The sequence below is a fragment of the Eucyclogobius newberryi genome, unplaced genomic scaffold (assembly GCF_026437365.1).
Source record: "Eucyclogobius newberryi isolate DKJ021-1_F unplaced genomic scaffold, fEucNew1.0.hap1 SCAF_55, whole genome shotgun sequence".
NCBI lineage: Eukaryota > Metazoa > Chordata > Actinopteri > Gobiiformes > Gobiidae > Eucyclogobius > Eucyclogobius newberryi.
The window spans coordinates 97,510-124,973 of NW_027316223.1; the positions used below are offsets into that span (position 1 = coordinate 97,510).

General features: G+C 43.2%; 10 non-coding genes across 10 annotated transcripts; 5 read left to right on the top strand and 5 right to left on the bottom strand.

The window, feature by feature from the left end:
- The first annotated feature begins 1,105 nt into the window (after positions 1–1,105).
- Positions 1,106–1,187, top strand: trnas-uga (transfer RNA serine (anticodon UGA)). The gene has a single exon. It is a non-coding gene; the product is annotated as a tRNA-Ser (tRNA).
- Positions 1,188–1,579: 392 nt separating this feature from the next.
- Positions 1,580–1,651, top strand: trnam-cau (transfer RNA methionine (anticodon CAU)). Its single transcript has one exon. It is a non-coding gene; the product is annotated as a tRNA-Met (tRNA).
- Positions 1,652–3,905: 2,254 nt separating this feature from the next.
- On the top strand, positions 3,906–3,977 carry trnae-cuc (transfer RNA glutamic acid (anticodon CUC)). The gene has a single exon. It is a non-coding gene; the product is annotated as a tRNA-Glu (tRNA).
- A 6,679-nt stretch (positions 3,978–10,656) lies between these two features.
- Positions 10,657–10,728, bottom strand: trnaq-cug (transfer RNA glutamine (anticodon CUG)). Its single transcript has one exon. It is a non-coding gene; the product is annotated as a tRNA-Gln (tRNA).
- A 2,063-nt stretch (positions 10,729–12,791) lies between these two features.
- On the bottom strand, positions 12,792–12,863 carry trnaq-cug (transfer RNA glutamine (anticodon CUG)). Its single transcript has one exon. It is a non-coding gene; the product is annotated as a tRNA-Gln (tRNA).
- A 384-nt stretch (positions 12,864–13,247) lies between these two features.
- trnan-guu (transfer RNA asparagine (anticodon GUU)) lies at positions 13,248–13,321 on the bottom strand. The gene has a single exon. It is a non-coding gene; the product is annotated as a tRNA-Asn (tRNA).
- Positions 13,322–14,942: 1,621 nt separating this feature from the next.
- trnaq-cug (transfer RNA glutamine (anticodon CUG)) lies at positions 14,943–15,014 on the bottom strand. The gene has a single exon. It is a non-coding gene; the product is annotated as a tRNA-Gln (tRNA).
- An 876-nt stretch (positions 15,015–15,890) lies between these two features.
- On the bottom strand, positions 15,891–15,963 carry trnaf-gaa (transfer RNA phenylalanine (anticodon GAA)). The gene has a single exon. It is a non-coding gene; the product is annotated as a tRNA-Phe (tRNA).
- A 4,265-nt stretch (positions 15,964–20,228) lies between these two features.
- Positions 20,229–20,310, top strand: trnas-uga (transfer RNA serine (anticodon UGA)). Its single transcript has one exon. It is a non-coding gene; the product is annotated as a tRNA-Ser (tRNA).
- Positions 20,311–20,709: 399 nt separating this feature from the next.
- Positions 20,710–20,781, top strand: trnam-cau (transfer RNA methionine (anticodon CAU)). Its single transcript has one exon. It is a non-coding gene; the product is annotated as a tRNA-Met (tRNA).
- Positions 20,782–27,464: the final 6,683 nt, after the last annotated feature.

A 27,464-nucleotide genomic window follows, 5' to 3' on the forward strand; every position in this document is an offset into this window, starting at 1 on the left:
TATCTGTTCTGTTTTTGTCCATCTATCCGTCTATCATTTTAGGGCATTGATAAGGAAGGGGATGTAGCTCAGTGGTAGAGCGCATGCTTAGCATGTATGAGGTCTTGGGTTCAATCCCCAGCAGGTGACACTGTAGTCTTTGCTAATGGCCAGATTACACTGCAGTGAATTTTAGAGACCTTCACTTAAATATTTCAAATCAGCACATGTGGTGATTCAGTGCAAGCTCCCAGTCCCGCATTACCTTTGAACCTTGTAGCACTTATAAAATTCAAACAATATTATTTCATCCATCCACACTACCTGCAGGAAGGTGAGACAAAGTGGCCCATTCAGGTGGCCTGGGTTCAACTCCTGGCATGGGAACATTGTGGTCAGCCTTTTGGAAGACTTGAATCCACAGTATGAATAAGACACGCTGTGGGTTGTTAAGAGAGACATTGAAAAATCCCATCCATTTAGGATGCAGTGTGCAATATGCAGTAATCAACCTTTAGCTGTTCCATGCAACGTAGCAGCGGTTGTACTTGAAAGCATCCCTTCACAGGGACTGGAACTTAAATCTAGCTCCTTAGAGCACTCAGCCAGATTTTCTGGGGCGGGACAACACAAACTCAGAGCTGCTTGATAGTGCTTCCTACCCCATTAAAAAAAAACTGTATTAAAAATCAAGACCTGGCTCTATTTGGCTGAACCAAAAGAAAGATACAAATCCCGAGCTATGTGCTTCTCTCCATGACATGCAGAACCAAGCACATTTAGATATTAAAAATGCTTGCTTAAAAGCTGGTGACCCAACTATGCACTGTTCTTTAACCTCTCAAACATCAATGAGGCTTATGTTACAATTCAATCTGTTACACTTGATCTTTATATTTCTCATATGGTCTAGGGGTTAGAATTTCTAGTTCTCGCCGAGGCAGCCTGGGCAACATTCCCAACTTCCAGTATGGGTATGTCTCGCCAAACCTGAGCTTAGAATGTTTAGTAAAACATGCTGTCTCCATGAATTCATGGAGAGTTAAATCTGGTAATGTAATTGCGCTAGTTTCAGAAAATAATGTGGATAATTTCCACTTTCTTAAACACAGTTTTGATGTATATTGTTGTTGTGGCCGAGAGGTTAAGACGATGGACTTGAAATCCATTGGGGTTTCCCCGCGCAGGTTCGAGTCCTGTCAGCAACGTGTGTTTAGCAGCACAGATTTTGAGGTTCTATTCTATAAACCAGCATGTTTGCTGATGTTTAATTTCGGAGCCTTTCTTTCAGAACGAGGGCATTTATGAAATCCTTGTTTCAATCCCCTGCATCTCCATTCAATATGTTGATGGCACAAAGTGAAAAGTGTTGACTCCAGGTCTCGCTTGGACAATAATCATGACAGACAAGAGATGGTTATGTAGCTCAGTGTTAGAGCACAGTCTTTCGTAGCAAGATCCCAGTTCCACATTCCTTTAAAATTAGATTTCATATTTTGAAGCGATTTGAGTCTATTAGACGTATACAGCCCCATGGGCATTACGCACTGGCCTCTTGAACCAGGGATTGTGGGTTTGAGTCCCATGATCATAACCATTCAGCAGAGTGGCGCAGCGGAAGCGTGCTGGGCCCATAACCCAGAGGTCGATGGATCGAAACCATCCTCTGCTAGAATGTTTTTTCTTGCATTATTGCCATTGTCAATCCAAATTAACCAAGCTAGTCAGTAATGTGTTGGATGATGGAAGCCGATCTTCAGCGCAAGCTCCCAGTTCCACATTTGCTTTGAATCTAGCAGCACATTTCTTTTATCCATCCTACATTGTTATTTCTTTTTTGGGGAAAAGGATAGCTGAGTAGTGAAAGAAGATGTAGGTCAAAAAAGACCCATGATTAGACATTTTGAAGCAATTTGAGTCTATTATGGGTACATAACCCCATAAGCAATATGCACAGGATACTAGCCTCCAAAATCCGGGATTGTGGATTTCAGGTCCATGGTCTAATAGGCTGAGCCACAAGGAAAATACTAATCACTAGACTTGTTGCACGTGGAATGGGCTTATATCTATTACATACAGAACTGTTCCTTAACTCTCAAGCATCAATGAGGCCTTCTTTATACGCCATAAGGCGCTGGTACAGCTAGCAGCCCGGTGTAAACGCTCTCTCTTTTTTCTCACACTTATTGTGCTTCATCTCCTATATTTTGTAAATATAGTTAGTACATTTTTTCTATTTTACTGTACGATAGGGACACGCGCTGGAATCGTTTTTAATTCAACTGTTTTTGACTTTTTTCAGCTGGATTTGAGCGTTTTTCGTCGTGTTGTTGTGATGTGAGCTAGCTCCGAGCTAGCCCCCCCGCGCCCTCCGGCCGCCGCCAAAGTACGGCGTGTTGTCGGTACACGCTTATATACACGTTTATATGAAAGAGGAACTTCATGAACGATCGGGACACGCACTGGAATCGCTTTAAAATAACTTGTTTTGACTTTATTCGGCTGGATTGAGTGTTTTCGTCGTGTCTTGGCTCTGAGTCCCCCGGCTCCGGCCCCGCCCCCCGGCCGGCGCCGTACCGCGTTTACACAAAGGAGGAACTAATGAAACTGCGGAGAACAGTCGTCTTACCCGGAGATCGTCACGTTATCCCGGCGGACATCCTAAGGAAAACGCAACGAAGCAGACAGGCTGGACGTAAACTCAGAGAGAAGAGAGGGACAAACAGGAAGTCGGTTCCCGCCGTAGTCATGGGTAACGTGAGGTCCCTTCAAAATAAAATGACGGAAATAGCGAGCCTCATGCGGTCCCAGAGGATTTACAGTTTGTGAGAGCACGGGATTGTGTGTCTGACACTCGGACCTGCAGTGTGGGGGCGCCCCAGGGCACTGTCCTCGCGCCCTTTCTCTTCACCCTTTACACTGCAGACTTCAGACATGACACGGACAGCTGTGTCCTGCAGAAGTTCTCTGATGACTCTGCCATCATCGGACTCATCACGGACGAAGATGACGCAGAGTACAGAGGACTGGCGCAGGACTTTGAGGACTGGTGTCAGCGGAACCACCTCATCAAAGCGGGGAAGACCAAGGAAATGGTGGTGGATTTCCGCAGACGCCACCCCACTGCCCCCTTACCAGTGAACATCCAGGGACGGGACATTGAGAGAATGGACTCATACAAGTACCTGGGTGTTGATCTGAACCACAAACTGGACTGGACTCATAACACAGACGCACTGTACAGGAAGAGACAGAGTCGGCTCTACCTCCTGAGGAGACTCAGGTCTTTTGGAGTGACAGGGCCACTCCTGAAGACCTTCTACGACTCTGTGGTGGCATCAGCCCTCCTGTACGGTGTGGCCTGCTGGAGCAGCAGCATCACAGAGAGGGAGAGGAAGAGGCTGGACAAAGTCATCGAGAAGTCCAGCTCCGTCCTGGGCTGTGCTCTGGACTCGGTGCAGGAGGTGGGGGACATGAGGGTCCTGGCTAGATTCACATCTATGCTGGACCATGAGTGTCATCCCCTGCAGGACACTATGTCCGCTCTGGAGAGCAGCTTCAGTGAGAGACTAATCCACCCTCGCTGTGTGAGGGAAAGGTTTCGTAGGTCTTTCCTTCCTGCTGCTGTCAGACTTTATAACAAACACTGTTAGTCCTGAACACTCGCAATACTGACCTAACCTAATACTGATGTGCAATTCCGTCATATGTGCAATTGCTGTTGGAATCCATGTGCAATTCATGTGCAATTACTGTGAAATTCATGTGCAATCTATGTGCCTTCATGACACATATTCATGTGCAATTACTGTTGTGATCACATGCAATGGTATTTATGTATTTATCTTATTATCTTATCTCATCTCATCTTATCTTATCTTATCTTTTTTACCATTAAATTAGCTCTTACCTTCTCAAATCCTTCCCATATGGTCTAGCGGTTAGGATTCCTGGCTCTCATTCAGGTGGCCCGGGTTCAACTCCAGGTATGGGAATATCTGGTCTGTCCTTCTGGAATACTTGTAGCCACATTATGTACAAGACTCACCGTGGTTACGAGTACATTCAAGCTAGACGGAGGTGAAGAGAGGCATAGAAACTTGGCATCAATTTGGGCGCAGCATGCGGAAGTTTGTAATCAACCTTCAGCTTTTCTATGCATCTATAGACTAGCAGGTTGGTTGGTGTCCCTCTAATTGCAATAAGAAATGAAGAAAAACTCTGGATTCAGAGCGCTAACCGCTATACCGTTGAACCACACCTTTCTACAGGATGTCCTGTTTTGAAAATAAGTATGACATTTGATCATTGGGCTATATCAAAGAGAGCAGCATTGAAGTAGGCAAACTTCTGCTTCATGGTTTCATTGTGTGGTGGTCATCACATCTGCCCTACACGCAGAAGGTCTTGGGTACAACATTCAGCGAAACCAAACATGTTACCAAACATGTTCATGCGAACAATGTTCCAACGAAAGCTTGCTGTTTATGTTTTATAGATCCTTTCCAGGCCATTTATGTCCTGATCTCGCAAAATATCCAATCGACCCAGCATTCCTATTCATTGTATTTTTGAGCAAAGACTAACATTCAGGTACACATGCCGAAACCCGGGATTGAACCAGGAATAACGTAGCGAGAAAATGAACTAGTTCTGTGTGTCCTTTTTTCTTTTCTTTTGATTAAACATAAAACAATACAGGACACGACCAGGGAGCAAAAATCGTAATTAAAAGAACTTAATAGTTACATAAAACATATCATAACATGACATAACATAAAAACAAAATCACATTTAAATGAAAATAGGGGGCCTACTTGGTCCAAGTCAATCAAATTAGTGCTTATCCAAATTAAGCCTGAATGTCACTGTTTTCCATTCATCCAATGTCTAATGTCTGTTACTATGTCAGTCAAGTCTTTGATCGTTGGCGTGGTTGGTGTCGAGCATTTCTTTGTGATGGCCTTTTTCTCTACAGCCAAAAGTATGTTCCAAGGGTATCCATTTATTGTGTCCATGGCAGGAGTGTTGAGGCCCAAGTACATAGTTTTAAATTTGAGTGGGATGGCAAAGTGTGATAAAATGTGAATATATGATTGTATTTCTGTGATGTATTTTATCTGCATAATAGTGATATATTATCTGCATCATTAGTCTAAGAGAAGAACGGGTGTGTGAGAAACTGGATTTGTGAAGGGGTCGTAAAGATGGCCAAAGGATGTTTACCCGAGGGGGGGTGATAACCCAGAGGAGTCTGGGTAATGTTTACCCAAGGCTTGATCTCTACGGAAAAATACCAAGTGCCTTGATGTGAGGCTGACCAATGAGAAATGTGACCCGCCTATTCCAGAATATCTAATAAAACCAACCAGCATGGGAAATAACAGGGTGAGACGCGGGGGTGAGACACAGGAGGATCACGTAAGCTGCTTACAACAGCTTGCGTGATCAGTCCCCGCGTTTTCTCCCATGCATGCCATACAAATGTCTGATCTTTCTGTGTCGTTTCATATTCTAAGTTGAATTGTGTTCTCTATGTGTTAAGGAATAGCATCGGGTGTATGTCTCATTTCTTGACATTTTCTGGTCCTATCGAGCCGGATGACAAGCAGCCCCTTCGCGGAGATTGACGGGTGAATCGGTGAAGTCTGTGCACAGCTGAAAGAAGTCCACTTTTCCCGTGGCCGCCCATCGCACCTCATTCTCCGCCAGGAGAGCGCGTCGTTTCGAAGCAGCAGGAGAACACAGGCGACAAAGAAGGTCAGACAAAATTTTGTGTGTGAAAAAGAGTTAGCCATAAAACGTTTTTATGCATTAGTTTGATATTTACTGGAAAAATATTGTAGGCTTATGGACGAGATAAGTTTCTCACATAAAGCAAGGCAGTTAGGTATTACTGAGGAAATACCCAGTTTCAAATTACTGAGGAAATACGCAGTTTAGGTATTACTGAGGAAATACCCAGTTTAATATTACTGAGGAAATATGTGTGAATGTAAGCGCTGTGCACGAGCGAAGTAAGTAAGAGAGAAGTGTGAATGTGTGAATGAGGATTAATAAGTGATTAACTAACGAGTGTGAGAATCACAATTAATCAAGGGTCACAAGGCGTTATTCTGAGAGATCTAAAATTTGCAGTCACGGGTGAATCTTAAACACCACGTTTATGTCCGGAGGAATCTAATAAGGAATTTTCTCTAGAAGCTTGACATTAACCGTGACTGTAAAGCAAGTAGCATTTCTCTCAGACGACCGAGACCACATAATGCCAGAATTATCACCCCAAACTGTAAAAAGACAAAGGAAAAGTTATAGAGGATTTTGGAGGGAGACTTCCAGCGTGCTCAGATGACGTGGCAGAGAGGGGGAGATAAGGGGGGTCAACAAGACAGGAGAATGGGGAGAAAGCACTCAGAGGACGCTCTGAATGAATGAATTAGGAACTAAACTCAGCTGTTTTAAATTTTAGTCTGTAGAACAAATTTAAGGGTTTTGTTTGATTGACAACAATCAATTATAAAGATTTCATTAAACTTGATAAGAGATGAAGATGAATTCAGATTTTTATAGATGGCCAATATTTTGGGGAATGTGATCACAGACAGGACACTTCCTGTCCCCGACATAGATGACAAAAGTTGTGTTTTTACGGTATCGTGTTTTTTTGAGTGCACAGAACAAACCTACGTTTTGTTTTGTTTTATTTTTGGATTTGACAAAAAATATTTTTTGGACTTAATGCATGACTAGATCAAAGTACAGGACGAAAAGACAGAAGTGTTTTTAAATTTAGAATCAAATGCAGGCACAGGCCTGGTGTGATAATGTGGGTAAATTAATGACTACTGATGTTTTTGGACAGTAGAATGGGCAGTAAGTAAAGTGAAAAGTTATATCAGTAACTTATTTATTTGTATTATCATGAGGAAACCTCGTATTGCGATGTAGACGTAAGTGAGGGAATAAGTTAAATAGTGACGTGCCAATGTCCTCCTTGGAAAGACATGAATGGGTCATTAACTAAAGACAACAGGACACCAAGTCATAAAGATAGTCAGAGATAAGGGGCTATTGACTGGCAAAGAATCTGGAGAGGACTCAGGATGGAGCAGATGTCGTTATCTTTACGTATCACAGTGACAATTAACAGCAACTCCACCTCAGGGGGGGTTGACGTGATGGGTAATAGGAAAAGTTAAAATTAACAGGGAAAGAATTTGACATTCTAAAGTAAATACCTGAAGGATTGTTGAGATTCAATCAAGAATTGAATAGATTTAAATAAGACAATATCATCTAAATTTAGACGCTATAGAAGTTATGAAAACCAGTGATAATAGGACTTAAACATTATAGGACTCAGGACGGAGGCAAGAGATGGTTAGACTGATAAAATGACGTGCCTTATGGATAAGGGGAAGGTTTAGAATCATTTTGATTGTTAATACACATATAGACTTGCTAGAACAAACTAATACACAATGTTTGTAAAGCACCACATGAGCAGGTGTGAGAGATTGAGTTTGAATCTCACCTGAAGCACATATAAAAGATTAGCACATATTACATTAGATGTGTGACTTTATGCAGGCCACACAAACAGAGGAGATGTGAAATTATTAATTATGTGAAGAATTCTAAGTTGTGAACTGACCCTTATGGCCAGCTCAACGGGGGAATTATTGAGATAATTATTATTGTTTGATGTATTTGTAGTTGTATTGCACATACACACACACATACATACATACGCGCGCACACGTGGACAACCAAACATTTAGAGTTTGAAACTTTTAGAGTTTGAAACAAATGGTGGTAAAACAGATTTACAAGTTACAGATCGCAGAGGCAGTGTCGGATTACAGACACACAGGGTGGGGGCCCAGCGCCGTGGAAGGGGGGCTCAGCCAGGGATGTGACCACTGAACTGTGAAAAGTCAAGAGGTGACATTGCGGAGTGGAGTGACAGACGCAATTCCATCTCTTCCTTGATTACATCCTGGATTAGTGAACGTTGTAAACTATCTGGATTATTGAATTTTGGTTAAATGTAGAAGTTTGAGAAATGGGCAAAGCCATATCTCAAAAAGGAGGGCTATTGTACGTGTAAACAAATATTCCGAATCAAAAATTACTAAAAAAAAAATTGTAAACAAGAAAACTGAAATACACTGAATTGTCGAAAAGACTTTATCACCGCAGAGAACGTGTTGGAGATGTGGTGTTTACAGAAACGAGCCAAGTGGACGAGCAAGGTGGACGGAGCCACATCGTGTCGTCCTCACACCGACCATTGGAGGGACGAGAACATGGGTGCTCTCATGGGAAAGTGAGAGAAATGTCTGGACAACACAGCGGCAGATCCTTAACATCGCAGACGCAGGACTTTGTTTGTATTCTTCGTTTCTGTATGCAGAGACGACAGACAGATTCGTGTAGGCAAAGTACTATACTCTGCTACGATGAACGAGAGCCAGAGGCTACGGTGCGCAGAGTACCATACTCTGTGAAAAAGAATCAACGAGTTATCATCATCAAGTGATGACGGTAATATGGGTGCTGAACACCTGTATTATGCACCGGACAATCGGGACAATCGGGACAATCGATCAACATACACAACTGTGTATACCGGGAAATGAAACATACACAGACCTGGAATAGAGGGAAGCAAATAAGTGATCAACTTGAAAGGTTATGAAATGCATGATGTGTAATAATGTACAATGTATAATTGACATGACAGAGGCTGAAGAAACACAATGGCATATTATACAGCCACTGTTGTTTGCACGAACAGAGTGTATTTTTTATCTGCTACAACATAACTACATGTAATGTTAATGAGATTATGAATTGAGATGGGAAATGTACCAGTTCATATGTGTCATAGGTGTGACCGAAGCGAGCAGCGGGAGGAGGTCTCTTAAGAAACCAAGCAAGGACGTATGGTGATGTGGGGACACTTGTGGGACGTTGTGCCTATGTATCGCTTTTGTGATCAGCATCACCCAGAACCATACCGCAGGGTCAAGGGCGAGAGGTTAGTGGACAATCTGGTCCCAGTAGCACCTGATACTACGTATTTGATTCTATTGGGGTGTCCAGAGAGGTCCCTGACGAGTCAAAGTGACTGACCAGAGAGCAGCGGGTTTAAGGGCTTTCCGCTTGTACTTCTATATTTCCCATCACACCGCACAAAATATAGACAAGATAAATTGTCTGTTTGTCAAATTACAGAGATTGACCAATCTGACTCAAAATTTAGGACAGTAATGCTGTAGAAATGTTGTGGGCCGAGAGAAAAGAAGTGTGTTCAATGTTGAGAAATGTGCATAGACTTTTTGAGTGTAAAAGTGTCATTTTAACACCTATATGAAAGACATGTTGAAAACTGAAAAGAGTAATGTGTTTGGCATATGAGACAGTAGACTAATGCTTTGATAAACAGGAGGGAAATGTGATAAAATGTGAATATATGATTATATTTCTGTGATGTATTTTATCTGCATAATAGTGATATATTATCTGCATCATTAGTCTAAGAGAAGAACGGGTGTGTGACAAACTGGATTTGTGAAGGGGTCGTAAAGATGGCCAAAGGATGTTTACCAGAGGGGGGGTGATAACCCAGAGGAGTCTGGGTAATGTTTACCCAAGGCTTGATCTCTACGGAAAAATACCAAGTGCCTTGATGTGAAGCTGACCAATGAGAAATGTGACCCGCCTATTCCAGAATATCTAATAAAACCAACCAGCATGGGAAATAACAGGGTGAGACGCGGGGGTGAGACGCAGGAGGATCACGTAAGCTGCTTACAACAGCTTGCGTGATCAGTCCCCGCGTTTTCTCCCATGCATGCCATACAAATGTCTGATCTTTCTGTGTCGTTTCATATTCTAAGTTGAATTGTGTTCTCTATGTGTTAAGGAATAGCATCGGGTGTATGTCTCATTTCTTGACACAAAGTCAAAAACAGTCTGCAGTGCCCTGTGAATTTCAGTCCATTATTTTTGAGCAACAGCACAGCCCCAAAACACCTGATAGTGGTTTGCCTGCTGGGTTCTCCAGCAGTTAGCATTTCCTTGTGAATAATGGGCACTTTGACATGGTGTGGTGAAAAAACATATTTTTCCCCTTCAGGCATGTGATTTTGTGGTCTTCCTTAGGGCTGTTCCTACATTTCCACACTCTTGGTCAGACAAAACCAGGTTAACTTCTCGTTCCCATTGGTTTAGAATATACTTAGCAGAACGTTGTCCAGATTACCAATGCATTGAGATCATTTAGAAATGATTCCCCTCGCAAGTTCTGATTGATTGGTTTCAACAAAGATTACTGTCAGAGGATTATAGTGGTCATTTCTTTGTTTCATTTCTTGCTTATAATAAGTCCTATAAAAGTCCTGTCTCTCCAAGTCAAAGGATTCCTTCAACACATCAATGCTTTTCATTTGAGTTTCTTTTGCAATGCGGTGAAACGTTTACGCCTTTTGTAATCCAGGCGTTGAATCATAAGCTTGGTCATAAGAAAACCAACACCAGATTTTAACAGCTTTGTTTAGTTTGTATGCTTTGGTTGGCTCCTTTCAGGGGGTAAGCACAGATTTTACCCAAAGATTCTTCTTGTTTCTGCACTTTTTCAAAAGAGTAACGCTGCTCTCGGGGCACTCAAGGTTCCACCGAGATTTGAACTCGGATCGCTGGATTCAGAGTCCAGAGTGCTAACCATTACACCATGGAACCGCAGACTGGTCATTGGAAGGATAACTTTCATCCAAATCTATAAGTCTTTACATCAATCATCCCTTGCCAAAAAAATGAGAAACAAGGAGTGCAAACAGTGCAAATAATCTTGATGTGCAGCAATACTTTTCCCTCTCTTAATGCAAAGTGTAGCAGCAGTAAACTTGAGGGGGAAAGGTATGGGTTTGAGGGCTCTTCTTGTGGGCTTTTCTGTCCTTGTAAATATTTTTCATAGACAAAAGAGTAGGCATTTCCTGTTTACTAAACAGGCCCTTTGACCAAGGAAGCCGCAGCGCCATAATGATTTCCTGGTTTCCTTACATAATTAGATACAGTGGTTACTTCTGTGATTGTATTTCTTGCTTGCTCTGGCAAGGTGCGCAGTCGTCCCTGGGTGGGCTCCAACCACCAACCTTTCGGTTAACAGCCGAACGCGCTAGCCGATTGCGCCACAGAGATGCATATCCATAAAAGACTTGTCCCTCTAATTGCAATAAGAAATGAAGAAAAACTCTGGATTCAGAGCGCTAACGGCTATACCGTTGAACCACACCTTTCTACCGGATGTCCTGTTTTGAAAATAAGTATGACATTTGATCATTGGGCTATATCAAAGAGAGCAGCATTGAAGTAGGCAAACTTCTGCTTCATGGTTTCATTGTGTGGTGGTCATCACATCTGCCCTACACGCAGAAGGTCTTGGGTACAACATTCAGCAAAACCAAACATGTTACCAAACATGTTCATGCTAACAATGTTCCAACGAAAGCTTGCTGTTTATGTTTTATAGATCCTTTCCAGGCCATTTATGTCCTGATCTCGCAAAATATCCAATAGACCCAGCATTCCTATTCATTGTATTTTTGAGCAAAGACTAACATTCAGGTACACATGCCGAACCCAGGATTGAACCAGGAATAACGTAGCGAGAAAATGAACTAGTTCTGTGTGTCCTTTTTTCTTTTCTTTTGATTAAACATAAAACAATACAGGACACGACCAGGGAGCAAAAATCGTAATTAAAGAACTTAATAGTTACATAAAACATAACATAACATAAAATAAAAACAAAATCACATTTAAATGAAAATAAGGGTCCTACTTGGTCCAAGTCAATCAAATTAGTGCTTATCCAAGTTAAGCCTGAATGTCACTGTTTTCCATTCATCCAATGTCTAATGTCTGTTACTATGTCAGTCAAGTCTTTGATCGTTGGCGTGGTTGGTGTCGAGCATTTCTTTGTGATGGCCTTTTTCTCTACAGCCAAAAGTATGTTCCAAGGGTATCCATTTATTGTGTCCATGGCAGGAGTGTTGAGGCCCAAGTACATAGTTTTAAATTTGAGTGGGATGGAAAAGTCAAAAACAGTCTGCAGTGCCCTGTGAATTTCAGTCCATTAGTTTTTAGCAACAGCACAGCCCCAACACACCTGATAGTGGTTTGCCTGCTGGGTTCTCCAGCAGTTAGCATTTCCTTGTGAATAATGGGCACTTTGACATGGTGTGGTGAAAAAAACATATTTTTCCCCTTCAGGCATGTGATTTTGTGGTCTTCCTCAGGGCTGTTCCTACATTTCCACACTCTTGGTCAGACAAAACCAGGTTAACTTCTCGTTCCCATTGGTTTAGAATATACTTAGCAGAACGTTGTCCAGATTACCAATGCATTGAGATCATTTAGAAATGATTCCCCTCGCAAGTTCTGATTGATTGCTTTCAACAAAGATTACTGTCAGAGGATTATAGTGGTCGTTTCTTTGTTTCATTTCTTGCTTATAATAAGTCCTATAAAAGTCCTGTCTCTCCAAGTCAAAGGATTCCTTCAACACATCAATGCTTTTCATTTGATTTTCTTTTGCAATGCGGTGAAACGTTTACGCCTTTTGTAATCCAGGCGTTGAATCATAAGTTTGGTCATAAGAAAACCAGCTCCAGATTTTAACAGCTTTGTTTAGTTTGTATGCTTTGGTTGGCTCCTTTCAGGGGGTAAGCACAGATTTTACCCAAAGATTCTTCTTGTTTCTGCACTTTTTCAAAAGAGTAGCGCTGCTCTCGGGGTACTCAAGGTTCCACCGAGATTTGAACTCAGATCGCTGGATTCAGAGTCCAGAGTGCTAACCATTACACCATGGAACCGCAGACTCCTCCTTGGAAGGATAACGGTCATCCAAAGCTACAAGTCTTACATCAATCATCCCTTGCCAAAAAAATGAGAAACAAGGAGTGAAAACAGTGCAAATAATCTTGATGTGCAGCAATACTTTTCCCTCTCTTGATGCAAAGTGTAGCAGCAGTAAACTTGAGGGAGAAAGGTATGGGTTTGAGGGCTCTTCTTGTGGGCTTTTCTGTCCTTGTAAATATTTTTCATAGACAAAAGAGTAGGCATTTCCTGTTTAATAAACAGGCCCTTTGACCAAGGAAGCCGCAGCGCCATAACGATTTCCTGGTTTCCTTACATAATTACATACAGTGGTTACTTCTGGGATTATATTTCTTGCTTGCTCTGGCAAGGTGAGCAGTCGTCCCTGGGTGGGCTTGAACCACCAACCTTTCGGTTAACAGCCGAACGCGCTAGCCGATTGCGCCACAGAGACGAGAATCTAGGCATATCCATAAAAGACTTGTGCATCTAATTGAAATAAGAAATGAAGAAAAACTCTGGATTCAGAGCGCTAACGGCTATACCGTTGAACCACACCTTTCTACAGGATGTCCTGTTTTGAAAATAAGTATGACATTTGATCATTGGGCTATATCAAAGAGAGCAGCATTGAAGTAGGCAAACTTCTGCTTCATGGTTTCATTGTGTGGTGGTCATCACATCTGCCCTACACGCAGAAGGTCTTGGGTACAACATTCAGCGAAACCAAACATGTTACCAAACATGTTCATGCTAACAATGTTCCAACGAAAGCTTGCTGTTTATGTTTTATAGATCCTTTCCAGGCCATTTATGTCCTGATCTCGCAAAATATCCAATAGACCCAGCATTCCTATTCATTGTATTTTTGAGCAAAGACTAACATTCATGTACACCTGCCGAAACCCAGGATTGAACCAGGAATAACGTAGCGAGAAAATGAACTAGTTCTGTGTTTCCTTTTTTCTTTTCTTTTGATTAAACATAAAACAATACAGGACACGACCAGGGAGCAAAAATCGTAATTAAAATAACTTAATAGTTACATAAAACATAACATAACATAAAATAAAATAAAAACAAAATCACATTTAAATGAAAATAAGGGTCCTACTTGGTCCAAGTCAATCAAATTAGTGCTTATCCAAATTAAGCCTGAATGTCACTGTTTTCCATTCATCCAATGTCTAATGTCTGTTACTATGTCAGTCAAGTCTTTGATCTTTGGCGTGGTTGGTGTCGAGCATTTCTTTGTGATGGCCTTTTTCTCTACAGCCAAAAGTATGTTCCAAGGGTATCCATTTATTGTGTCCATGGCAGGAGTGTTGAGGCCCAAGTACATAGTTTTAAATTTGAGTGGGATGGAAAAGTCAAAAACAGTCTGCAGTGCCCTGTGAATTTCAGTCCATTATTTTTGAGCAACAGCACAGCCCCAAAACACCTGATAGTGGTTTGCCTGCTGGGTTCTCCAGCAGTTAGCATTTCCTTGTGAATAATGGGCACTTTGACATGGTGTGGTGAAAAAAACATATTTTTCCCCTTCAGGCATGTGATTTTGTGGTCTTCCTCAGGGCTGTTCCTACATTTCCACACTCTTGGTCAGACAAAACCAGGTTCACTTCTCGTTCCCATTGGTTTAGAATATACTTAGCAGAACGTTGTCCAGATTACCAATGCATTGAGATCATTTAGAAATGATTCCCCTCGCAAGTTCTGATTGATTGGTTTCAACAAAGATTACTGTCAGAGGATTATAGTGGTCGTTTCTTTGTTTCATTTCTTGCTTATAATAAGTCCTATAAAAGTCCTGTCTCTCCAAGTCAAAGGATTCCTTCAACACATCAATGCTTTTCATTTGATTTTCTTTTGCAATGCAGTGAAACGTTTAAGCCTTTTGTAATCCAGGCGTTGAATCATAAGCTTGGTCATAAGAAAACCAGCTCCAGATTTTAACAGCTTTGTTTAGTTTGTATGCTTTGGTTGGCTCCTTTCAGGGGGTAAGCACAGATTTTACCCAAAGATTCTTCTTGTTTCTGCACTTTTTCAAAAGAGTAGCGCTGCTCTCGGGGCACTCAAGGTTCCACCGAGATTTAAACTCGGATCGCTGGATTCAGAGTCCAGAGTGCTAACCATTACACCATGGAACCGGAGGCTCCTCCTTGGAGTCTTTACATCAATCATCCCTTGCCTAAAAAATGAGAAACAAGGAGTGCAAACAGTGCAAATAATCTTGATGTGCAGCAATACTTTTCCCTCTCTTAATGCAAAGTGTAGCAGCAGTAAACTTGAGGGAGAAAGGTATGGGTTTGAGGGCTCTTCTTGTGGGCTTTTCTGTCCTTGTAAATATTTTTCATAGACAAAAGAGTAGGCATTTCCTGTTTACTAAACAGGCCCTTTGACCAAGGAAGCCGCAGCGCCATAACGATTTCCTGATTTCCTTATATAATTACATACAGTGATTACTTCTGGGATTGTATTTCTTGCTTGCTCTGGCAAGGTGAGCAGTCATCCCTGGGTGGGCTCGAACCACGAACCTTTCGGTTAACAGCCGTACGCGCTAGCCGATTGCGCCACAGAGACGAGAATCTAGGTGTATCCATAAAAGACTTGTGCCTCTAATTGCAATAAGAAATGAAGAAAAACTCTGGATTCAGAGCGCTAACCGCTATACCGTTGAACCACACCTTTCTACAGGATATCCTGTTTTGAAAATAAGTATGACATTTGATCATTGGGCTATATCAAAGAGAGCAGCATTGAAGTAGGCAAACTTCTGCTTCATGGTTTCATTGTGTGGTGGTCATCACATCTGCCCTACACGCAGAAGGTCTTGGGTACAACATTCAGCAAAACCAAACATGTTACCAAACATGTTCATGCTAACAATGTTCCAACGAAAGCATGCTGTTTATGTTTTATAGATCCTTTCCAGGCCATTTATGTCCTGATCTCGCAAAATATCCAATAGACCCAGCATTCCTATTCATTGTATTTTTGAGCAAAGACTAACATTCAGGTACACCTGCCGAAACCCGGGATTGAACCAGGGACCTTTAGATATTCAGTCTAACGCTCTCCCAACTGAGCTATTTCGGCTACTTTATCGAATAAATTAGGCAAGGGAGGGAAACGTGTGGCATAACGTAGCGAGAAAATGAACTATTTCTGTGTGTCCTTTTTTCTTTTCTTTCGATTAAACACTCTACACTCTTGGTCAGACAAAACCAGGTTCACTTCTCGTTCCCATTGGTTTATCTTCTTTACCATGAAATCAACTCTTACCCTCTCAAAGCCTTCCCATATGGTCTAGCGGTTAGGATTCCTGGCTCTCATCCAGGGGCCAGCCGTGGATAGTGGGCATAGAGCGCCAGCCAATCAGAATGAGCCTGTGTGCCATGTGCCACTGTGATGAAGGCCAACCAATCAGAATGCAGAGATTCGTGTTCGTTCACAAATTCATCTCAAGAAACCAGAGTTCAATTCCTGCTGTGCCCAGAAGAAGAGGAACGTTTCAAAGGATCAAAACTTTAAATGTACAAAGTTTATGAGTTCAAACATTAAATGTATAAAGTTTATGAGTTGGTGTGTCAGTTTGCACTTGTTAAAAGGTCAGATCATGAGAAGGACTCACATGCAGCTGCTGGTACTGATTTGCAATTTTAATAAAATCACAAATTGATCACAAATAGTGATTTCTGCTTCACCTTAAGAGATTTACCCACGTCACACCTTCTGCATAAATAAACTTGGAGTGGGTCAGAAAACTCCAGGTGTTTAGTCCGCAGGGGTCAGAGGTCACACTATCACATCTCTAACACTGCAGCACTGAACTGTACTATTGTGTTCAGTTTATGTTCTGCAGAGAAATAAAACATTGACTCATATTGTTAATGATATGATATCTCAATCATTTAAATAATATTGTTGTATTGTTAGATTGGAAAGAAAACACAAAAAAACATGTACTTTTAAGAATATTTATTGACAGGGAAAATACCAGAAATATTAAGTTTAATTTATTTACACTTCAGACAGCATTCATTACTTGACAGTAGTATTTACATTAAATATACAGATATATAGAGTCCAGGGAAGTATGTGTGGATGTGAGGACTGTGCAGGGCCTGCTTCAGCACCAGTTTGCAGAACCTGCACGTTCTCCCTGGGGCAGAACCTTCACGTTCTCCCTGGGGCAGAACCTGCACGTTCTCCCTGGGGCAGGTGACTCCTCTCTCTTCCTCTTCTGTTGCTTCCTTTCCTCCTCTCTCTGTCTTGTGGCCTCCAGCTCCCTCTGGAAGAACTCTGTGTCCACAATGTCCTTAAAGGTGGTGTTTCTTCAGGGCTGCTGCTCAGGGCGTCCTGAGAAAGAGACGGTGATGGTCAGAGCTGTAGGAGACGAGGTGATGGTCGTGGTGACGACAGTTGTCGTGGTGACGACAGGCAGAGTTGTGGTGCTGCCAGAGTGTCTGTGTTTGCTCCAGCTTTTTCGGGCTGATGTTGAGTGAAGATGATGCATTTAATAATTTGATGTGATGATGATGTAATGACAAATATGTAGTTTTGTGGTCGGGTGTAGCGCGCTGTTGGCTGATTGGCTCAGGGGCAGTGGAGGGGGAGGCGGCCTGTTGTGACGACTGCGGCTGAAGCTTCACTGGAGGAGGAACTACAGAACAAAACAGATGAATGTTTTAGTGATAAGCAACACGTGTGCACATGAAATACAACACATGACACACATTTAGAACCACTGCACTGGCTGTGAAACTACAGTCAGCATGAAGTATTCATCTGTTCACTCTGTGATGGTTTGACTGAGACAGACACAGACACACATGGAGCATGAAGCATTCATCTGTTCACTCTGTGATGGTTTGACTGAGACAGACACAGACACACATGGAGCTCACTCACTTTGGGTTGTCTCTTCTCCAGGAGCATCAGATGCAGAATGTGTGGGACGAGCTGCATCTGAAACAACCAAAACACCACAATATAGGTTTATGTTTGTTTAGATTATTCTATTAAAATGTCAGACCTGGAGCTGAAGTACTTCCAGACTCGGGCAGAACAAACCTCAGCTCCTGTGGAAGTGGCACTGGAGGCTTAAGGGGCAGCACATCTGCAGCAGCTGAAGAGAGGAAAGAAATATATGATACGTTTGATCAACTTTGATCTTACAGTGAATAAGCAACAAGTAAAAGCTCTTACATCCTGTGGTTCCTCCAGAACAGTTGCTGTAAGAGAAGAAGAAGAATAATGAGTCATATTTAGCTGTTAGTAACAACGCACACTTACATTTGACCTGTTGTTTATATCATAAGTAAGTTTATATTGCTGTTTTATTTAGCAATGTTAGTGTGAATGAGCAGAAGAAGCTCTCACTCATTCATATTGAACACCAGATAATATGACTTACTCTCATCACAGATGCATGAATTCAGAGCAGGACCTGAACAGGGTCAGGAACAACTGAACTCATGCACAGGACAGAACGTGTCCCAAAGTGTCTTTCATGGCAGGACATCTGTGTGTGAACTTCTGTAAACCTGAGGATGATGGAGCTCAGCAGCGACTGGACACGGCTGGAATAAAAGACAAACCTTTTTAACACATGATAAATCCAAAATGGAGCTTAAGCGTTACAGACACATTACACACATCCACGTGTTGTTTGGACGGAGATGCTGAGCATTGTCCTCTCCAGCGCGTCCTCTTCAGCCACTACTAAAGGAAAAGACATGAAATGAAACAGAAGTGACTGCTCCTCTACACGGTGTGACTCTGTGTGACTCCACACAAACCAAAAACACACGATTTATGTAGTTATACTCACCCAAGGGCTCACGAGGAGAGCTGGTGGGGACACGAGTGGGTGGAAAAGAGGACAGGGCAGAGGAGGACAGGAGAGAGGAGGACAGGACAGAGGAGGACAGGGCAGAGGAGGACAGGAGAGAGGAGGACAGGACAGAGGAGGACAGGGCAGAGGAGGACAGGACAGAGGAGTACGGGGCAGAGGAGGACGGGGCAGAGGACAGGACAGAGGAGGATGGGGCAGAGGAGGACAGGAGGAATTGTTGAGTCATTCATATGGATTTTGGCTCTTGTTTATAGTCTGTTGCTAGGTAACAGTTGTGTAATGTCCTCCACATTAACATGAAGTGAAGGCATTTCCCCATTGTGGGACAAAGTCTCTCTTACTTGTGATGAATTGTTGAAGCTACAACTACTTTTATGCACAATAAGAGACAACACAACACACAGATCACGTAATATTGCACCTTATATAAAACTGCACAACTGCAAACCTTTAAATGTAATAAAGTTTAACTTCACAGGGCTGAATATCACACAAAACTGACAGAAAAGTCGCGTTTAGTTGTTCAACAGAGACATGGAAGTAGCAGTGACTTTATGTGACTAAAAACACAGTTTCAAAAGTGCAAAACACAAGACGAACTTTACCTGAAAACGTCTTCAAATGCCCGTTATAAATGCCACAAAATACGAGTGTTCTGGGGCAGTAAAATGTCCATAAGAAGGTGAAAACAGGAGCAGATCTAGTGCTAAACTTGTCCAGGTCGCACTGAATGAATGACGTCACTCTGCATTCAAACATGGCGCGCTCTCGCCACAGCGCCGCCGCTGGCCAAAAGTATATTACATCCGTAGTGGTTTAACACTACCATAGGAAATGAATGGGATTCTGTTTAGGGCTGTTTAGCTAAAGAATCCAGGTGGCCCGGGTTCAACTCCCGGTATGGGAATATCTAGTCTGTCCTGCTGGAACACTTGTAGCTGCATTATGTACAAGACTCGCTGGGGTTACGAGTACATTCAAGCTGGACGGAGGTGAAGAGAGGCATAGAAACATGGTATCGATTTGGGCGCAGCATGTGAAAATTTGTAATCAACCTTTAGCTTTTCTATGCATCTATAGACTAGCAGGTTGGTTGGTGTTTCTTTTTGGAGCATTTCTCTTAGACAATTGCCAGATTACACTGCAGTGAATTTTAGAGACCTTCACTGAAATATTTCAAATCAGCACATGTGGTGATTCAGTGCAAGCTCCCAGTCCCGCATTACCTTTGAACCTTGCAGCACTTATAAAATTCAAACAATATTATTTCATCCATCCACACTACCTGCAGGAAGGTGAGACAAAGTGGCCCATTCAGGCAGCCTGGGCGACATTCCCAACTTCCAGTATAGGTATGTCTCGCCAAACCTGAGCTTAGAATGCTTAGTAAAACATGCTGTCTCCATGAATTCATGGAGAGTTAAATCTGGTAATGTAATTGCGCTAGTTTCAGAAAATAATGTGGGTAATTTCCACTTTCTTAAACACAGTTTAAAGGTGTATTGTTGTTGTGGCCGAGAGGTTAAGGCGATGGACTTGAAATCCATTGGGGTTTCCCCGCGCAGGTTCGATTCCTGTCAGCAACGTGTGTTTAGCAGCACAGATTTTGAGATTGCGTTCTATTCTATAAACCAGCATGTTTGGTGATGTTTAATTTCGGAGCCATTCTTTCAGAACGAGGGCATGTATGAAATCCTTGTTTCAATCCCCTGCATCTCCATTCAATATTCTGTTGATGGCACAAAGTGAAAAGTGTTGACTCCAGGTCTTGTTTGGAAAATAATCATGACAGACAAGAGATGGTTATGTAGCTCAGTGTTAGAGCACAGTCTTTCGTAGCAAGATCCCAGTTCCACATTCCTTTAAAATTAGATTTCATATTTTGAAGCAATTTGAGTCTATTAGACGTATACAGCCCCATGGGCATTACGCACTGGCCTCTTGAACCGGGATTGTGGGTTTGAGTCCCATGATCATAGCCATTCAGCAGAGTGGCGCAGCGGTAGCGTGCTGGGCCCATAACCCAGAGGTCGATGGATCGAAACCATCCTCTGCTAGATTTTTTTTTACTTGCATTATTGCGATTGTCAATCCAAATGAACCAAGCTAGTCAGTAATGTGTTGGATGATGGAAGCCGATCTTCAGCGCAAGCTCCCAGTTCCACATTTGCTTTGAATCTAGCAGCACATTTCTTTTTTCCATCCTATATTGTTATTTCTTTTTTGGGGAAAAGGATAGCTGAGTAGTGAAAGAAGATGTAGGTCAAAAAAGACCCATGAATAGACATTTTGAAGCAATTTGAGTCTATTATGGGTACATAACCCCATAAGCAATATGCACAGGATACTAGCCTCCAAAATCCGGGATTGTGGATTTCAGGTCCATGGTCTAATAGGCTGAGCCACAAGGAAAATACTAATCCCTAGACTTGTTGCACGTGGAATGGGCTTATATCTATTACATACAGAACTGTTCCTTAACTCTCAAGCATCAATGAGGCCTTCTTTATACGTCATAAGGCGCTGGTACAGCTAGCAGCCCGGTGTAAACGCTCTCTCTTTTTTCTCACACTTATTGTGCTTTATCTCCTATATTTTGTAAATATAGTTAGTATATTTTTTCTATTTTACTGTAGGATAGGGACACGCGCTGGAATCATTTTTAATTCAACTGTTTTTGACTTTATTCGGCTGGATTGAGTGTTTTCGTCGTGTCGTGGCGATGTGTCTTGGCTCTGAGTCGGCGCCGTACCGCGCTTACACAAAGGAGGAACTAATGAAACTGCGGAGAACAGTCGTCTTACCCGGAGATCTTCACGTTATCCCGGCGGACATCATAAGGAAAACGCAACGAAGCAGACGGGCTGGACGTAAACTCCGAGAGAAGAGAGGGACAAACAGGAAGTCGGTTCCCGCCGTAGTCATGGGTAACGTGAGGTCCCTTCAAAATAAAATGACGGAAATAGCGAGCCTCATGCGGTCCCAGAGGATTTATAGGGACAGCAGTGTCTTGATTTTCACAGAGACCTGGTTAACAGCAGAAATGCCAGACTCTATTGTAGGTTTGGACAATTTTCATCTGCTGCGGGCGGACAGAACGAGAGAATGCGGGAAGAAAAGATATATTATCTGCCCCGGGAGTTCTCACATGTGATTTTGATCGCAGTCTATGTGGCCCCGTCTGCCAATGCTGAATATGCTTGTGAAGCACTGCTCTCCTGCACTTGTAGGCTGCAAACACAGCACCCACAGGCTCTCTCCCTCGTCTCTGGTGACTTTAACCACGCTTCTCCCTCTTCTGTTCTACCAACATACACCCAGTATGTTACCTGCCCCACCAGAAACAATAGAACATTGGACTTGTTTTTTGCCAACACCAAGGAGGCTTATTCCTCTTTCCCCCTCCCTCCCCTGGGCAGCTCGGACCACAACCTTGTACATCTGGGGCCTGTGTATGAACCCATCGTGCCCATGTGGGACAATAAAGGAATATCTTATCTTATCTGATCTGATCTGATCTGATCTTATCTTATCTTATTGATTGTTTTTGTCCATTCTATCATTTTAGAGCTCATGCTTAGCATGTATGAGGTCCTGGGTTCAATTCCCAGCATCTCCAACCAGCACTCACCTCCGCGTACAGCCCGTTGTCAGCCTGGAAGTGCCCCGGAGTCTGGTAAAATCAAGCCGAAAATAGACCCTCTCATGCCGGGTCTGGGCGGCGCTAAGAGCGGGAGGAGTGCGGGGCTCATTCAGAGGCTCCATGATCCGCCTTACAACCAGCTCTCACCTCCACGTACAGCCCGTGGTCAGCGTGACACTGTGCTCTGCCCCGAGCAATCAGAGCAAACAGCAAGCTTCTGGAAGTGCCCGCGAGTCTGGTAAAATCAAGCCGAAAATAGACCCTCTCATGCCCGGTCTGAGCGGCGCTTAGAGCGCGGAGGAGCGCGGAGCGCGGGGCTCCATTCAGAGGCTCCGTGATCCGACGCTCACCTCCGCACCTCCGAACCATGACTTGAGATTACGGCTGTGAAGGAGCCTTGGAAGCTGGATAAAACCAGAACGGGGCCCATCGATCGCGGTTCTCGTGTGTCCGTCAAACGAGCTCCTCCCCCGGTAGCCGCACAACCAGGAAATGTACCTGTTTCGATTGCGAAAAACGTCATTCTCAAAAACCGCCCGCCCGTCCCTCCCAGCATTACCATTTTGCACATCCCGCGTGAGAGCAGCGTAGGAATTTCTCGGGAGCAGCGTGATTTAGCCCGGGACTCTTGAGCTGAACGCTTATTTCCACGAGCCCAAAAAACGACTAAGTCCAATGGTATATAGTGTACTATTGCCGAAAAACGACAGAGTCTTTAGGTATAGTGTACTATTTCGGTTTTTACTCTAAGTCCCTCAGGGGCATATGGTGCTATACTATGATGGTCAGATCACCTCCAGGCCCCAGGGGAGTGCTTTTCTGGGGGCAAACAGTGCACTGATAATGGGGGATTATTTCATTTTGCTCATTTTGGTGTTTTTTCACATTTTAACCCATTTTCACCCCTTTTGCTCACAACTTCATACTACGGCCCGGAAAAACGACAGAGTCGCTCGGGTATAGTGTACTATTGCCGAAAAATGACAGAGTCTTTTCAGGTATAGTGTACTATTTCGGTTTTTACTCTAAGTCCCTCAGGGGCATATGGTGCTATACTATGATGGTCAGATCACCTCCAGGCCCCAGGGGAGTGCTTTTCTGGGGGCAAACAGTGCACTGATGATGGGGGATTATTTCATTTTGCTCATTTTGGTGTTTTTTCACATTTTAACCCATTTTCACCCCTTTTGCTCACAACTTCATACTACGGCCCGGAAAAACGACAGAGTCGCTCGGGTATAGTGTACTATTGCCGAAAAATGACAGAGTCTTTTCAGGTATAGTGTACTATTTCGGTTTTTACTCTAAGTCCCTCAGGGGCATATGGTGCTATACTATGATGGTCAGATCACCTCCAGGCCCCAGGGGAGTGCTTTTCTGGGGGCAAACAGTGCACTGATGATGGGGGATTATTTCATTTTGCTCATTTTGGTGTTTTTTCACATTTTAACCCATTTTCACCCCTTTTGCTCACAACTTCATACTACGGCCCGGAAAAACGACAGAGTCGCTTGGGTATAGTGTACTATTGCCGAAAAATGACAGAGTCTTTTCAGGTATAGTGTACTATTTCGGTTTTTACTCTAAGTCCCTCAGGGGCATATGGTGCTATACTCTGATGGTCAGATCACCTCCAGGCCCCAGGGGAGTGCTTTTCTGGGGGCAAACAGTGCACTGATGATGGGGGATTATTTCATTTTGCTCATTTTGGTGTTTTTTCACATTTTAACCCATTTTCACCCCTTTTGCTCACAACTTCATACTACGGCCCGGAAAAACGACAGAGTCGCTCGGGTATAGTGTACTATTGCCGAAAAATGACAGAGTCTTTTCAGGTATAGTGTACTATTTCGGTTTTTACTCTAAGTCCCTCAGGGGCATATGGTGCTATACTATGATGGTCAGATCACCTCCAGGCCCCAGGGGAGTGCTTTTCTGGGGGCAAACAGTGCACTGATGATGGGGGATTATTTCATTTTGCTCATTTTGGTGTTTTTTCACATTTTAACCCATTTTCACCCCTTTTGCTCACAACTTCATACTACGGCCCGGAAAAACGACAGTCGCTCGGGTATAGTGTACTATTGCCGAAAAATGACAGAGTCTTTTCAGGTATAGTGTACTATTTCGGTTTTTACTCTAAGTCCCTCAGGGGCATATGGTGCTATACTATGATGGTCAGATCACCTCCAGGCCCCAGGGGAGTGCTTTTCTGGGGGCAAACAGTGCACTGATGATGGGGGATTATTTCATTTGGCTCATTTTGGTGTTTTTTCACATTTTAACCCATTTTCACCCCTTTTGCTCACAACTTCATACTACGGCCCGGAAAAACGACAGAGTCGCTTGGGTATAGTGTACTATTGCCGAAAAATGACAGAGTCTTTTCAGGTATAGTGTACTATTTCGGTTTTTACTCTAAGTCCCTCAGGGGCATATGGTGCTATACTATGATGGTCAGATCACCTCCAGGCCCCAGGGGAGTGCTTTTCTGGGGTCAAACAGTGCACTGATGATGGGGGATTATTTCATTTTGCTCATTTTGGTGTTTTTTCACATTTTAACCCATTTTCACCCCTTTTGCTCACAACTTCATACTACGGCCCGGAAAAACGACAGAGTCGCTCGGGTATAGTGTACTATTGCCGAAAAATGACAGAGTCTTTTCAGGTATAGTGTACTATTTCGGTTTTTACTCTAAGTCCCTCAGGGGCATATGGTGCTATACTATGATGGTCAGATCACCTCCAGGCCCCAGGGGAGTGCTTTTCTGGGGGCAAACAGTGCACTGATGATGGGGGATTATTTCATTTGGCTCATTTTGGTGTTTTTTCACATTTTAACCCATTTTCACCCCTTTTGCTCACAACTTCATACTACGGCCCGGAAAAACGACAGAGTCGCTCGGGTATAGTGTACTATTGCCGAAAAATGACAGAGTCTTTTCAGGTATAGTGTACTATTTCGGTTTTTACTCTAAGTCCCTCAGGGGCATATGGTGCTATACTATGATGGTCAGATCACCTCCAGGCCCCAGGGGAGTGCTTTTCTGGGGGCAAACAGTGCACTGATGATGGGGGATTATTTCATTTGGCTCATTTTGGTGTTTTTTCACATTTTAACCCATTTTCACCCCTTTTGCTCACAACTTCATACTACGGCCCGGAAAAACGACAGAGTCGCTCGGGTATAGTGTACTATTGCCGAAAAATGACAGAGTCTTTTCAGGTATAGTGTACTATTTTGGTTTTTACTCTAAGTCCCTCAGGGGCATATGGTGCTATACTATGATGGTCAGATCACCTCCAGGCCCCAGGGGAGTGCTTTTCTAGGGGCAAACAGTGCACTGATGATGGGGGATTATTTCATTTGGCTCATTTTGGTGTTTTTTCACATTTTAACCCATTTTCACCCCTTTTGCTCACAACTTCATACTACGGCCCGGAAAAACGACAGAGTCGCTCGGGTATAGTGTACTATTGCCGAAAAATGACAGAGTCTTTTCAGGTATAGTGTACTATTTCGGTTTTTACTCTAAGTCCCTCAGGGGCATATGGTGCTATACTATGATGGTCAGATCACCTCCAGGCCCCAGGGGAGTGCTTTTCTGGGGGCAAACAGTGCACTGATGATGGGGGATTATTTCATTTTGCTCATTTTGGTGTTTTTTCACATTTTAACCCATTTTCACCCCTTTTGCTCACAACTTCATACTACGGCCCGGAAAAACGACAGAGTCGCTCGGGTATAGTGTACTATTGCCGAAAAATGACAGAGTCTTTTCAGGTATAGTGTACTATTTCGGTTTTTACTCTAAGTCCCTCAGGGGCATATGGTGCTATACTATGATGGTCAGATCACCTCCAGGCCCCAGGGGAGTGCTTTTCTGGGGGCAAACAGTGCACTGATGATGGGGGATTATTTCATTTGGCTCATTTTGGTGTTTTTTCACATTTTAACCCATTTTCACCCCTTTTGCTCACAACTTCATACTACGGCCCGGAAAAACGACAGAGTCGCTCGGGTATAGTGTACTATTGCCGAAAAATGACAGAGTCTTTTCAGGTATAGTGTACTATTTTGGTTTTTACTCTAAGTCCCTCAGGGGCATATGGTGCTATACTATGATGGTCAGATCACCTCCAGGCCCCAGGGGAGTGCTTTTCTAGGGGCAAACAGTGCACTGATGATGGGGGATTATTTCATTTGGCTCATTTTGGTGTTTTTTCACATTTTAACCCATTTTCACCCCTTTTGCTCACAACTTCATACTACGGCCCGGAAAAACGACAGAGTCGCTCGGGTATAGTGTACTATTGCCGAAAAATGACAGAGTCTTTTCAGGTATAGTGTACTATTTCGGTTTTTACTCTAAGTCCCTCAGGGGCATATGGTGCTATACTATGATGGTCAGATCACCTCCAGGCCCCAGGGGAGTGCTTTTCTGGGGGCAAACAGTGCACTGATGATGGGGGATTATTTCATTTTGCTCATTTTGGTGTTTTTTCACATTTTAACCCATTTTCACCCCTTTTGCTCACAACTTCATACTACGGCCCGGAAAAACGACAGAGTCGCTCGGGTATAGTGTACTATTGCCGAAAAATGACAGAGTCTTTTCAGGTATAGTGTACTATTTCGGTTTTTACTCTAAGTCCCTCAGGGGCATATGGTGCTATACTATGATGGTCAGATCACCTCCAGGCCCCAGGGGAGTGCTTTTCTGGGGGCAAACAGTGCACTGATGATGGGGGATTATTTCATTTTGCTCATTTTGGTGTTTTTTCACATTTTAACCCATTTTCACCCCTTTTGCTCACAACTTCATACTACGGCCCGGAAAAACGACAGTCGCTCGGGTATAGTGTACTATTGCCGAAAAATGACAGAGTCTTTTCAGGTATAGTGTACTATTTCGGTTTTTACTCTAAGTCCCTCAGGGGCATATGGTGCTATACTATGATGGTCAGATCACCTCCAGGCCCCAGGGGAGTGCTTTTCTGGGGGCAAACAGTGCACTGATGATGGGGGATTATTTCATTTGGCTCATTTTGGTGTTTTTTCACATTTTAACCCATTTTCACCCCTTTTGCTCAC